This window comes from Octopus bimaculoides, chromosome 6, assembly GCF_001194135.2.
Source record: "Octopus bimaculoides isolate UCB-OBI-ISO-001 chromosome 6, ASM119413v2, whole genome shotgun sequence".
Lineage (NCBI taxonomy): Eukaryota > Metazoa > Mollusca > Cephalopoda > Octopoda > Octopodidae > Octopus > Octopus bimaculoides.
The window spans coordinates 15,567,621-15,581,348 of NC_068986.1; the positions used below are offsets into that span (position 1 = coordinate 15,567,621).

Here is a 13,728-nt window from a genome sequence, read left to right on the forward strand (position 1 = left end):
AGTGTGTTCACACGTCTCCACCAATGCCTCAGCTTATCAATAATTCAGCATATTTCTGTCAAAAGCGTTAAATAGATTTGTTGTTGTTGTTGCTATTGCTTTTGTTGTTATTGTTGTGTGCGCATGCGTTCGTTCCTTCTTATTTCTATTTATTTTCCTCATACATTTCGTTCTCATTGTTGTTGCTGTTGTTAACACTGTTTCTGAAGTGTATTTGTTTACATGTGTGTCTGTCTACACACGTGTGTATATATGTGGATTTGTTTCCTTTTGTATTTTCTTTATATAGTCATTCATTTATTTGTATGGAGCCAAAACTATTTTTGTACACAAACTTCGTGTCACTCAATTTATAATCTTTTTCCCTGTAATTCTTTATTGTACTTTCCTTCTTGCTATTATTGATCTTAGTTCACACTACTTTTGTTTTCTACCTGTTTGCTTTTTGTGTCTTTTTTAATGCTTTTGTTGTTTCCATTCACTTGTGTTTACCTACTGCTTTAAAAACAACACTCATTTTAGAATTCACGTGTTTAATCCATCATTTGTCAGATAAAACTGTTATTTATCGTTTTATTCTACATTTCTAAATGCAGTCGTTTCTTATTTCTTTAATCTTATCTTAAATTTAGCTTTTCAGATTAAATGCTTTACACTATACAGTCCATTCATTAATGTATCCTTTTTTTCATGCACGACCCATGTTGGCTTTTTGTTTTTGTCAATTTATAGTCCTGTCAGCTAATGAAATACGCATTATCGGTAGGTACCAGGCCTATTACGGTCATCGTAATGCACGTGTAATACGTTTGAATAAGCAGCCAACAACATATCACCTTTGTGTCCTTCACAAATGCTACATTAGATACTGAAAACTTTCTCGTATCAGAGAATCACCTTTGTTAGGATTCCGCGTTGGCATAGCTCTCTGGTTAGAAGCTTTCTCCCACAGCGACATAGTTCCGGGTTTGGTCCCACTGCCTGGCACCTGGGGCAAGTGTCTTCTACTATCGTGTCGGTGTTTCCAAAGTATCGTGAGTGGATTTGGTAGATGGAAACTGAAAGACGCCTGTCGTATATAAATATCAGTGTGTGTGTGTGTCTGTCCAGCTCAACCGCTTGATAACCGGTGTTGGTGTGTTCACATAACCGTAGCCTAGCGATTTGGCAAAAGAAACTGATAGAATAAGTACCAGACATTTAAAAATAAAGAAGACATACTGGGCTCGATTTATTAGACTAAAGTTTTTCAAAGCGGTGCCCCAGCATTGCCGCAATTTAATGGAAAATACAAGGAAAAGAATAAAAAATATATATATAACTTAACCTGTATATGTTGAGACATACTAAAAATAATGAGATTACAGTAAATTTAGTAACGAAGTATATCAAGCTTGAAGGCAAATCACAGGACGTTTCTTTCACGCTTCTCTTCAGGATATTATAGAAAATCCTGTACGGGTGTGCATGAAAATTATTCTAAAAGTATACACTGAAATTTGAGATAAACGTGTTTGAAATAACTAACAAGATTACAAGATAATTATAGCTTCAAAATATTTAGATGTGTTACTTCATTACAACATGACAAAATATAAATTTGATTTTCACGAGTACATTTTTCATGCTTCTTGTATTTAATCAAAACTAATGCATCCGTATATTTCTTAGTATTTACCGACAATCAATTAGTTGCCATATCTTTAAATGAATACATATATAAGTGTGTATCTGTGTCCGTGTGCGCGTGTATGTAAGTATAACGATATGTGTTAGTATATATACCATATATATATATATATATATATATATATAGTGAATCCAAATAAAGAATAACAAACAAGAAAAACAGTAACGCAAGGACGTGGTACAAGTACTATTTTATCAGACGCTCACTAAAGGAAAGAAAAAGGATTTTACGCTTCAAGATAGATAGATAGATAGATAGATAGATAGATAGATAGATAGACATGTGTCTGTGTGTGTGCTTGTGTGTCTGTGCTTACTTTTGTATATGCGTATATGTATGTCTGAATTAATGCACAAGTATTTTGTTTTATTTCAATATTAATTAAATTTATTTCTTAGTGCGACTTTACAGGTTTTCAAAGGTTTCCATTTAAGCTGCAATATTTATTTATTTTTTTATTTCACATATACGGATTTTCAAAACAAAAGTATTAAACATATTTTATGTTAATAATGATTCCATATCATCGTTAATTGATTGCTTTATATATAACAGTTATTAATTGAGCGAAGTAAATACGTGAAAAAAGGGAAAATGAATGCAACATAAACAAAAGTTCCAGAAAATGAAGTTTTTTAACGCCACCGCACTTTATGAATGTTGTGTTTCCATTATTGCTCGATCACAGAACCGGCCTGATAAAACCATCTCTGATAAAAATTGATTCCACCAATGAGTGAGAGGATATTTTATAGGATTTTCATTACACGATGATATCAATTTGATTGCGATTTGAATGTTACTTTTCGGAAGATCAAACAAGGTGCTAAATGTTTCATCGTGGTCTAGTAAATGACTTAGAAGCAGTTATTTCGAAGGTATATCATATTTGAATGGGAGAAAGTTACACAAAATGTCCTTTAGTTTTTAGTATGAAATGTGAACGAGCGCTAATTTTTTCACGTTCTTCTGTTTATGCATGCATGCCATGTTGTAAATATATTTTTGTATATGTATATTGCTGCAGGCTTGATAGAATATTTAACATGTTCATTCCGAGAGTGTTATATCACAGGTTCCATTCGTGTCCGCGACTTTTATGTTATTTAATCGTCAAGACTCATATTATGGGTTGTCGCATAAATTCGGTCATTTTTGTTTTGTTTTTATTTTGAATGACTATTTTCATTAACTACTTTAACAAATCCGTCAACTCTCCATCTTGCCAAATTTACACTACCTTGGCAATAGAAATCTCCGGATCTTGACTGGAAGACTTCACTTCTACCTCTACTCCGTTGTGGAGGGAAACACAGCTCCAACTGGTGAACGGTGACCGGAAAAGTTAATTGACTGAAGGCTATATAGCAGATGAATAAATGTGGCGCGGGAGAACTAAACAACCGAGTTCTTGAATAGCGTTTGTGGACAAATTAGCAACGTGGGGACGAGCGTTGTCATTTTAATGAACCACGCTTTGTCACCGGTTGGGTCATTTGGACCTTATCAATGGAATGAAGGTGACGGAGACCCTATCATGGGATCATTCTGTCTCCTTCAATAATTCATTAGTGGATTGGCTCCGATACTTGTTAATGTGTTTTTCCACTAGACCCGATTTGAAATGAACACATCAGCTGAAACCCAAAGTGTCTGTGAGTTCGAATTTCTCCTTCTTGAAGCAAAAACATTTCTTTGCATTTCAGTCAGTAATTGCGCCTTCTCCGTAAACTGTACAAACATCTCGAGCAGGTTTGGCAGCTGTGGAACCTTAAATAAAAGCGAAGAGAGAGAAGCAGGTGTTAAAAATAGTTATTTGTTTCTACTTAACACTCCATCGTCATATTTCTGAAAAGAAATAAAATTAATTCAAATTTCATAAAAGATATTTTTAGAAGGAATTAGTTACACAAAAACAAACCAAAGAGCAAACCATTATATTAAGAATATTTTTTCTAGTTAATTCATATAACATTGCAAAGAAACGAACAAATTAATTTCACCACGTTGCAAAGAGGATGACTATATCTTACACAAGTATTTAACGTTAACATTAAATGCGTTCATTTCATGGAATATGCATCGACTTACCGTATATTTTGATGATCGAACAAATAGCATAGGTTTCGATAAAGTTAGGAGTCAGCTGGAATACATGTTGCTGAAATCATTCAAGTATTGGAATATAGGTTATAGCGAATATATTTTATTTGTTAGACTAATTTCTATGTTTCGTTCATCTATTTTCTCCAACCACTATTCCTGGGAGAAATGTGAGTGAAGACTTCTGAAGCACTTCCTCCATACGGCCAAATTGGAAATAAGTCTCACTAAACTTTCCTGCTAAATTTCCAAGGATGTCCAACTGACGCTATAGATATTATCCAACAATTTCTTCTACCCTTCTCCAACGACATGGTAATTAGTGTTATTTAGTATAATCGGAAAATTGTCAAGTCGCTCTAAGATTATAGCCAGGAGTGGCTCCTATCAATTCTAATAATCATTACCATCCAATACAGAGAAGTGTGAACTAGAAATGGGGCCACAAATTTTAATGCGTGACTGAATACATCAGAATACTATGGTATGTGCTGTATCTCAAAAACAGACACGGCAGGTGAAAAAGTAATATTTTATGCAGAGAAACACTCTAGATAACACCCAGAAAACATTCTACTGTCATAGGTATCAATATATGTTTTGGACAGTACCATTGTAATTGATTGGAACTCTACTTCCATTCGCTGTTCACCATGCGTGAAGACTTATTGCTGGTTGGCAGATACCTGTCCTGATCAGGAAGTAGTTTTGTTCTCTGAGGTTATAAACAAAAGCAGCGGTTCGAAAGTGCTTCTAGCAGATGAAAAACAAAGATGTCGAAGCATCGACTTTTCAGAGTGCATTGTGCTACTGAATAGATTGTGTTTTGGTAACTCATTCGTCATAGAAGCGAAGTTATTTTTCTCTATCGATACACGCCACTGATGAGCATATTAATATCAGTATCTACTGGACCATATTAAAAATGAATTTTCAAGACATTATTTTGAATCTGTCGCTTTACCGTACATAGGGAAGTTTATTAGAAACTTAAATGTGGTAATCGAAAAGGAATGTTAAACGTTGTGTTCTGTGTTTCCGTATAAATCTAAGACAAATATTAGGTATAAATCAGTAAAATTATGTTGACTATCGCTGTCGTTCAATAAGTACTTTACGTGGCTTTGGGTTTTTCATGTTGTAATATTTGCATATGCAGTTATACGAACAATCTTGAAATGCGATTTTAAATATGCTACAACTAATTCTGGGCAAACTTTACTTTAGGTGAACAGTATTTTTGTGTCATTAATGGAAGCAATCGCAGAAATATTTTCATTGAAAATTTTGTCTGGTTGCTCATATAAGATGTAAAGAACAATCCGTAGGTATGTTCGACTTATCATTCTGCTTGGCACTCCAACGTCTTATCTCTGAGAAGGGGTAAAATTTATTCACATTTCAAAAACAGTAAAGAAAAGTTATAAAGGCCAAAAGGCGCCCCGAAAAAGATAAAAAGAAAACACTACATTAACAATATCGACTAACATAGTTTCCCATGAAAATCACTGGCTTTCTGCCCAAGGTAGAAATTATTATTATTAATGCGGTTGTTGCTGTTACTACTACTAATGCTGTTTTTGTTAATTTGGAAGAAGAGAGAAAACTGTATTAGAGATATGTGTTGCACTCACGCATATATAAAAGCTGAATGTGACGACGCTGAAATGGCAAAATACAATACGATTCCAGATAAATAGGATATTGAATTGAAATTACTCTACATCGTACTTCATATTCCTGCCACATTCTCGCCCGCGTTCTTATCTATATTTTTTGTGGTTGTTGATATAACGTTTTACAACAAAATGGTGAACGGGCAGAATCGTTTGCCCGCTAGCATTTCGGTCGTATTTAATTCTGAGTTCCAATTCGACTTTGCCTTTTATACTCTCGGGGAACGATGAAATAGTACCACTTACACACTGGGGTGTATTTAATTCACGTACCCCTTCCCCTCTTTTCAAGCCTTGTACCTGTATTCCCCAAGGTCGTTTTTTAACTTTCATATTTTAGGGATCAAAAAAATGAATACCAGTAAAGTACTATGGTGGATATAATAAAATTGCCTGCTTCCCGCAAAATTGTTGGAGCTGTAACAAGATTAGAGAGATATATTGCTTGGCGACTTCCCTTTGTTATAAACAGGGTTGTATTTCCTTCTTTACTTCATTGTTCCTTTTTTTATTTTCAATTGTTCTGTTTAGTACACAAAAGAAATTTTACATTCTTTCTCAGAAGCACGTGCAATATTCGAGAACAAATATTGACGTCACAACTAATATTTGTTTGTTATTTCTTTCAACATAGAATTTCTTCTTGACATACCATACTTCGTGACAACCAATTCTATATCAATCAGCGGGGCAAGTTTCCTCTTCAACTAAATGTTTGTTATTCTGCTATTTACTCCATTTCCTCTTTTTGTTAAAATTGCTTTTATTGTTCTTCAATTTCACGGGGATTTTCAAAGCGACATATTTGTTTGTTATTCAATGTTAAGAAATAGATCAGTATTTTCCTTGTTTAGAACCTCCTTTCGGTGGATCATGGGGAAAAAATACATAAAAGTGTGCAAGTTTAAAAAGGATGTTCACTGTTGTTGACTATATTAACGGGTAACAAACACGCTTAAGATTAACAAGTTCCAAATTGTTTAATGGAAACCTTGCACAATGGAAGCCACAGTTGGTAATGACGTTCAGGTATACCAAAAGCACTTAAGTCTCCAGCTTGTTTACAACATAATGAGAATGTCTTATGCACAATACCCAGAGCTATCTTTGCAGGCAATCTGCTAATGTATATATATATATATTAACAAATATGAAACACACATTGTATGTCTGATGTACATGGAATAAGCAGCACAATTTTTAACTGTTTCCATGTATGTTTTTATGTCAAGACCTCAGTCGCTGTAAATTCTTAGATTCTCATCTTACAAAAGCTCTGCAGTCTAATGTTTTGATGTTGACATGTAAATAAGGAATCGGCTATGGTAATTTTTATTGCTGAAAATGACATGGAGCTTATTATATACTGTTTTTGTAGCCTATATGCCAAAATAATGAGAATATCTTATACACAAACCCTAGTGCTGGACATCTATCCTTTTAGGCAATCTGCTTATATATATATATATATATATATATATATAGTGTTCTCGTAGTGATTCTGTTTCACATGAGGAGACTGATGGTGTTAGCTTCGATCAAATTCTTGCAATATAGATTAAAATATGGCATACGATGCACTAAAAGCAGCATATGATATAGTTCTACATTTAAGATATGACGAATTATGTACATTATTTACATTTAACGGATATGTGTCCTCATCTTGTTTGCTGTTAACACAACGTTTCGCCTAATATAACCTCCAGCCTTCATCAGGTGTCTTTGGGGGAAATTTCAAACGTGGGGTCTCATTCCTAAGGTATTTTTCGATTTTATTATTATTATTATTATTATTATTATTATTATTATTATTATTATTATTATTATTATTATTCATGTCACTGTTGGAATCGAACTCGGAATCTTGGGGTTAGTAGCCCGCACTCTTAACCATTATGGTTAAAGAAAAAAACCCATGGGCATATGGCGTGGTGGTTAAGAGCACGGGCTACTTACCACAAGATTCCGAGTTCGATTCCAGACAGTGAGCTGATCATTATTATTAATGATGATGATAATAATAATAATAATAATAATAATAATAATAATAATAATAATAATAATAATAATAATAACATCGAAAACTACCTTAGGAAGGAGAACCCAGGTTCGAAATTTCACCAAGACACCTGATGAAGCCTGGAGGCTCTATCAGTCGGAACGTTGTGTTAACAACAAACAAAACGAGGACAAATATCCGTCAAATGTAAATAATGTAAATAATGCAGCATATGATATATTTCACATTCAAAATTAAAACGATGAAAGAAGTATTTAAGAATAAGTAATCCAATCCACATATTATTTGCCCAAGATATTCGAACAAAGGTCGGACTCTTATATGTATGTTTCCGCCAAGAAATGCCATTTGATCAACTGCTGGTGTTCATCTAAATTTTAAAATGTTAACGCTCTGTCACTCTATGAACAGCATTTCAGAAGTGAATGCTTTAAAAATAACTTCTATGTTAGCCTGTTATACGATCATCCACGTTTTCCAGCAGTTTACTGCTTCAATGTTTGACGGAATACGAAGCCACAACATGGGCAGCTTACATATGCGATAAGTTGTCGGATTTTGCCGAAAATCAGTAAATGCAATTAGAATATGTCGACAGTGATTGTTTGGGGAATTAAATTGGTTGGTTTGGATTGGTTCTTAATGCGTGCTTTATAACAAATATCCAGAGATAACCATATGCATGTGCGCTTCTAGGAATTAAGTGATTTACCCTATACGTTCAAAACAACATTTTGAAAACGGCTAATAAACCTAGATTCGGAGCGGTCACTTCCACATGTATGCAGCAGAAACTTTTAAAGTAATATGAGCGTCCATACATGCTGGTTATTCACAGTTAAGTAACTTTTGCATCCGCTTGCTTAGTCTTTAAAGTGTAATGGTTGTGCAAGCTAAATTACCCTTATAAGTAATTATGCCAAGTTAAATACATGGTTTGTCAAAGGTATTCTTTCCCTTTTGTTGCTCTACGCTCTGAGTTCTGAACCATTTCTATCGAACATAATGTTCTTGAGTAGTATCATTCTATTTTTTTTTTCGTTTTTATAGTGTTATGAAAGCACTTTAGTTTTCTCTAGTCATCATTCACATATCTGATACCTCAGCTTCCTCCTTCGTTTATTTGAAGAGGAAAGCAATTGTTTTTCTATTGATACATAAGCGGTTATGACTCTATGTAACCCGTTTCCCTTTAAGTTAGTAGTATAAATAACCATCGCACTACAGTATATGAATATAATAGTTTTATAGCTACACGTTGATTCTGCTCCAATCTAACGGTTATAAATATAATTCTGAACCGGCATCTACATATTACACTTCAATATCTTCATTGTTTCTTATTTACATACCTAGAATTGCTAATTGAATTATCTTTAGTTTCAGAAAATTATTAATTATAACTTATTACTAGAAGAGTTAGACAATGATTATTACATTTTCATTCTTCTTTTATGTGTATATTTTCGATTTTTTTTTTGTTAACACCGTTATAAGTATTCATTAAATCTGTCCGTATTAATCTTATTAATCTTTTCATTGGTTCCTGTATGTAGGACTTTGTCTAGTTCATTATTTCCAAAGTATACAGAATTCAGTCTTTGGTAAAATTATCTGATGGAGCAGCATGCAATATAACAGCATTCATATAGAAACAACGACCAATCTTCTTTATATATCATTTATATCCGAATTGAAGTATCACGTGTACTTTCTTGTTCCTCCTTTATAAGCTGCATCTCGATGTATCCTCATTAAATTTAAGACAATTGAATGCCTTCCATTCTCATCGGCAACTCGATTTGATCTCGTCTGATATACATTTTTCTTCGCTTTGTCACCAGCAGTTTTTTCAGGAGTATATATATTTCTGATGAGAATATTTATTTGGTTGACAGTTTCTAAGGGGTTATCTATAGTCTTAATTCTTATTTTAGGTTAGTATTTTCATCTGGCCCTCTTTTGCTTTCTTTGGTGGGTTCTGCATATTTTTCATTTCATTTCTATGACTTAAAACCGACACACGTTAACAGACACACCTGGTTACATTGTTTTACAAACTTAACCGAACTCCGAACAATTAACTCTACCGTCCCAAATCTTCTAAATAGTGTTCAAATGATATGTACAATAATTAAACCTAGTTACATACCTGTTGGCTAAGTAACCCTTTCACCAAATAACATTGTTTAGTGAACCCTGAAAAGCAATCTCCAGACTGGAGCTTACACACCAAAATAGACCTAAATACAGCGTGATACACGCTTGACTGCACTTAAAACAATGTCACAACTTTCTTGATATTTATATTTTCTTTTGGTCAACTTTAGTTTCGTTTATGGAATTGCACGTGGTTTGTGTGTTGTGAGTGATTGCTCGATGCCTTTTTTTGTATCTAGTTATTTTTGTCATGTATTTTAAAAGTTTGAGTCTTTTCTTCAGTTGGCCAAACGGTTAAGGTCTTGCATTCACTCTTACGAAAGGTGGTTTCAATTATCCGACCAGCACGTCAGTTCAGTGTCCTTGCTCTATTTCACTCAGTTGTGAAAGAGATCCAGCAAAAGCTACGAATTTAATCATGCGCAGGACCGACCACCTGCTCCTCGAGGAAGACTGTTGTAACCTCAGTCACTGATACGCTTTGCAAACAGGATTAAACTCAGTATTAAAAGTCCTAAGGATCATGACAGGCCCAAGTCTACGTAAACATATTTATTGTTCGACTTTTGAGAACATATTATAGATTATTATGTATGCCTGTTATTCGCTATTTGAACGACGGTTATAGATTTTCCAGTTTTGTTCTGCTTTATCAATAAAAGGCTGATGTATTTATTTATATATCGATTGTTTATGTTGAATATATCGTTGATTTGTAACTGTTAAAAAAGATCTTAATTTATATTTTACTAGTTCATCATTTTCTTTCAGTTTTGCGTTTAGAATACAAGAAGAGACGGAGTTCCCTCTATTCATAAATAACCCTTGACAAAACTCTCCAATGAATCTAATTATTTTAATTTCTTTCGTATTATGATCGTATTAAGCATACTCTATGGAATTCTCTATAGCTCTTGGAGAAGATTCATCCAGATTTTGATTTATTATTTACAACTTATGATGTTTCAATTATGTTACTTTCATTTTAAACTAGGTCTTAATCCATCACTTCGCTACCGGTATAAAATATTTGTTAATCATACAAGTACCTTTTTTTAATAGTAGACCGTAATCTATCTATCTATCTTTCCTCCCCCCACACCCACACACTCATACTCTAATTCTCTCTCAACCGCAGCAACTTTTTCTCCTCCCTTCTTCCAAAAATACAATATGACGTGTATTTTGATTCCTCTTCCTTTCCTTCCCTCTAATAGATGTTGTGACGGACAGATAGATGGATTTCCGCTTCTCGTTTATAATATACGATTAGCACATTTAATTTGCATGTAAGAATGTTACATTTTTTATTTCTACATTATTTACTCACGCATTATTTACTTGAAATAAATATAGCTGTACTTACCCCGATCCCTATGTTGTCATATTCTTCTATTGAATGTTCAATCTCCAATACTTTGATAAGGTTACATTCGGCCTGTGTGATATTTGTGAATATATTTCAGTCTTTTCTCCAGACGAAGACCATAACAGCATTGCCGCCAGATTTATGTTGATGTAGAATGGGCCAGTCTTTAAGGCTCTGAGCTGACACACTCATTTCTACTTAGCGACCTGTTTTCAGGCTCTCTACGTTCAGAGTTCACATACGACCGATGTCATATTTTCCTGTTAATCTTTTCGGTGTCCATGCCACATGTACCTCTCAAGTATTAGGGTCAATATATTCGATAAACCCCTTCTCCGCACTTTTCCGGATTTGTGCCTACAGTACAAAGGATTATTATAATTTTTTTCTGTCGCTGTGGAGGTCTTTATTTTTATACAGTGGTATTAGTGATAGTGGCGTGTGATATTCCGTTCTGTTTCTCATTGTATCTATCATATCCTTTTTGGAAATATTACCATTTGTCTTTGAGAAATAAGAACTAAACTTCATTCATCATTTTAATTAATATACGCAAATTATTTTAAAGCTTTTGCTTTAAAATAACACATGCAATTTATTTTAAAGATTTGCTTAGCTGTGTTTCTGAATTTTTCACTAACACAAAAATATAGAATACAATTGACAGTGTAGTTTATGCATGAAATGAAGTCGACAATCAAGAAATTGTGTTCTGAGAGAATGTTTGAATCCTCTTTAACGTTAGCAGCAATGGACACAGGAAACGTGGTGAGTAAAAATATGGTATTTATACTGACTACAAGAAAAACTGTATTCTTTGACTGAGAATTTTCCTGATTTTGCTGACCAAGATTTGGTCTATGAAGTAATTTGTATGTCATTAGTATAGAACTTACAAGTAAAAGGGTCGCTGGTATGTAAGCGTAAAAAGAGCAAAAAATGATGAAAGAAATTCTACTTGAAAATATTGGGTTATATACTAACAAAGCGGTAATTATAAATATACAAATCAAAACAGTTGATAATATTATAACAAAGGAATAATATTGCTTAGAACGACGCATAAATTTAAACGGAAAATACACGGCTAATACACGTTCCAGTGATATAATCACTGTTATCCACGAAGACAAATCGCAGAAAATGAGGTTTAATAATAGAAGCAAATTCAAAGTTCTAAGTGGGTATCCATATCCGTATGTTTGTAAAATAATTCTCATTAAATTCAGCCATAATGCGATTGTGTCTACGACAGATAGGACAATTATATACAGAGATATTTTTAAATCCCTCATTGATTTTGTACACATGACTCCAATCACAAGTAAATTACTTAAATTTCCGAAAACCAGCATAGTGACTGCACTGTAGCGAAGTGCTGTGTGACTCTCCGTGATGTTCATAATCCTATGAAAAAACATTCCTCAAAATTTCACCATCCATGAAGAATTTATTAAACAAGTGTTGTTGGTACCGCAGCGAAAAATACAATAGTACATTCATTATTGTTTTTATTGTTATTTTTGACACTGGTAATCTCGTTTTAGTAGTTTTGTAGTGTTTTCTGTCTTTTGTATTGGCATATATCGATGTACATGATTTAAATCTTGTTAGATTTAGGAGATTGGAATTAATATGCAGGTGTTGTATTTGGAAAAAAATTTCAAAGGTGGTCTTACTGTGGGTCTTCCAATTGCGTCCTCAGAGAATAAATTATGGACAACTTGAAGTTTGTACAACGAATCGAAAAATTTGTTTATACAAATTAAATCACAATTATATTTTGAAATTATAGACGACTTCAAGTGACGGCATCCCAGCAACTGACTCTACACGCAAACTGCTACATGTAGCTGAAACATAGAGGACTTGGAAAGTAACTTTTACAAAATGATTTGCTGCAGATTGAAGTAGATAATCGACGATTAGCGCAAGCGTGGAAAGCATAATATGGAAAGCTTCAAAGAACACACGTGACAGAATTAATATAAATATCGCTTGCAAAATATAGTTATGAAACAACTGCATGGATTGCATCATTCTCCGATACATGTTGTGAGAAAAATTAAATAAAAATCACATATATTTACGTATATTATGTTTTCATATCATGTTTGACTTATAATCATTAATAATCCGTACAGGCCTTCAACCTTTGTTCACACACACACAAACACACTGAAACACTATCACACACATGCTGTTAATCGAATCCACCAGATATGATTGCATTATTTTATTGTCGTTGCTGTTATTATTGGTGTTATGTCTTAACGACAGATGGCGATCGTTTAATTTCAATCTTTGCTTAGACGCAATGTGACTGCGTTTATCCCACGCTCTATACAAGTACGAATGTACTTCGTATGAACTCTGCTTTCTATTAGATGAACGACTAGGGAAAAGATTTGCTGAGATTTGTCTATTATCTGTAGTTATTCCAGTGACGATTTAAATTTACCTTTTCACCATGTCTAAAGCTATTACAGAGTAAATATTAATACATTATAATGTCATTGTCTAATCACAATGACAGCAACACACCTGGATATGAACGGATACAACAACGCATTAATGGCTTATGATAATGGCTGACAAATTGATCTGCTATAAGGGAGGGGGTGATGTTTAATTAACGATAGTGAAGGCAAACACATATGCATAAACACACACTGTCAGGTACGCTTGCAAGTATATATATATATAT

At 33.7% G+C, this 13,728-nt stretch overlaps 1 long non-coding RNA gene across 1 annotated transcript in view; it reads left to right on the forward strand.

Moving 5' to 3' along the window:
• The window catches only part of LOC106883191 (uncharacterized), a 29,982-nt gene extending 16,881 nt beyond the window's left edge, over positions 1 to 13,101 (forward strand). Inside the window, exon 4 of the long non-coding RNA XR_001411096.2 lies at positions 12,817 to 13,101. This is a non-coding gene — a long non-coding RNA (uncharacterized LOC106883191). The remainder of the gene's footprint in view (positions 1 to 12,816) is intronic.
• The last annotated feature ends 627 nt before the right edge of the window (positions 13,102 to 13,728 follow it).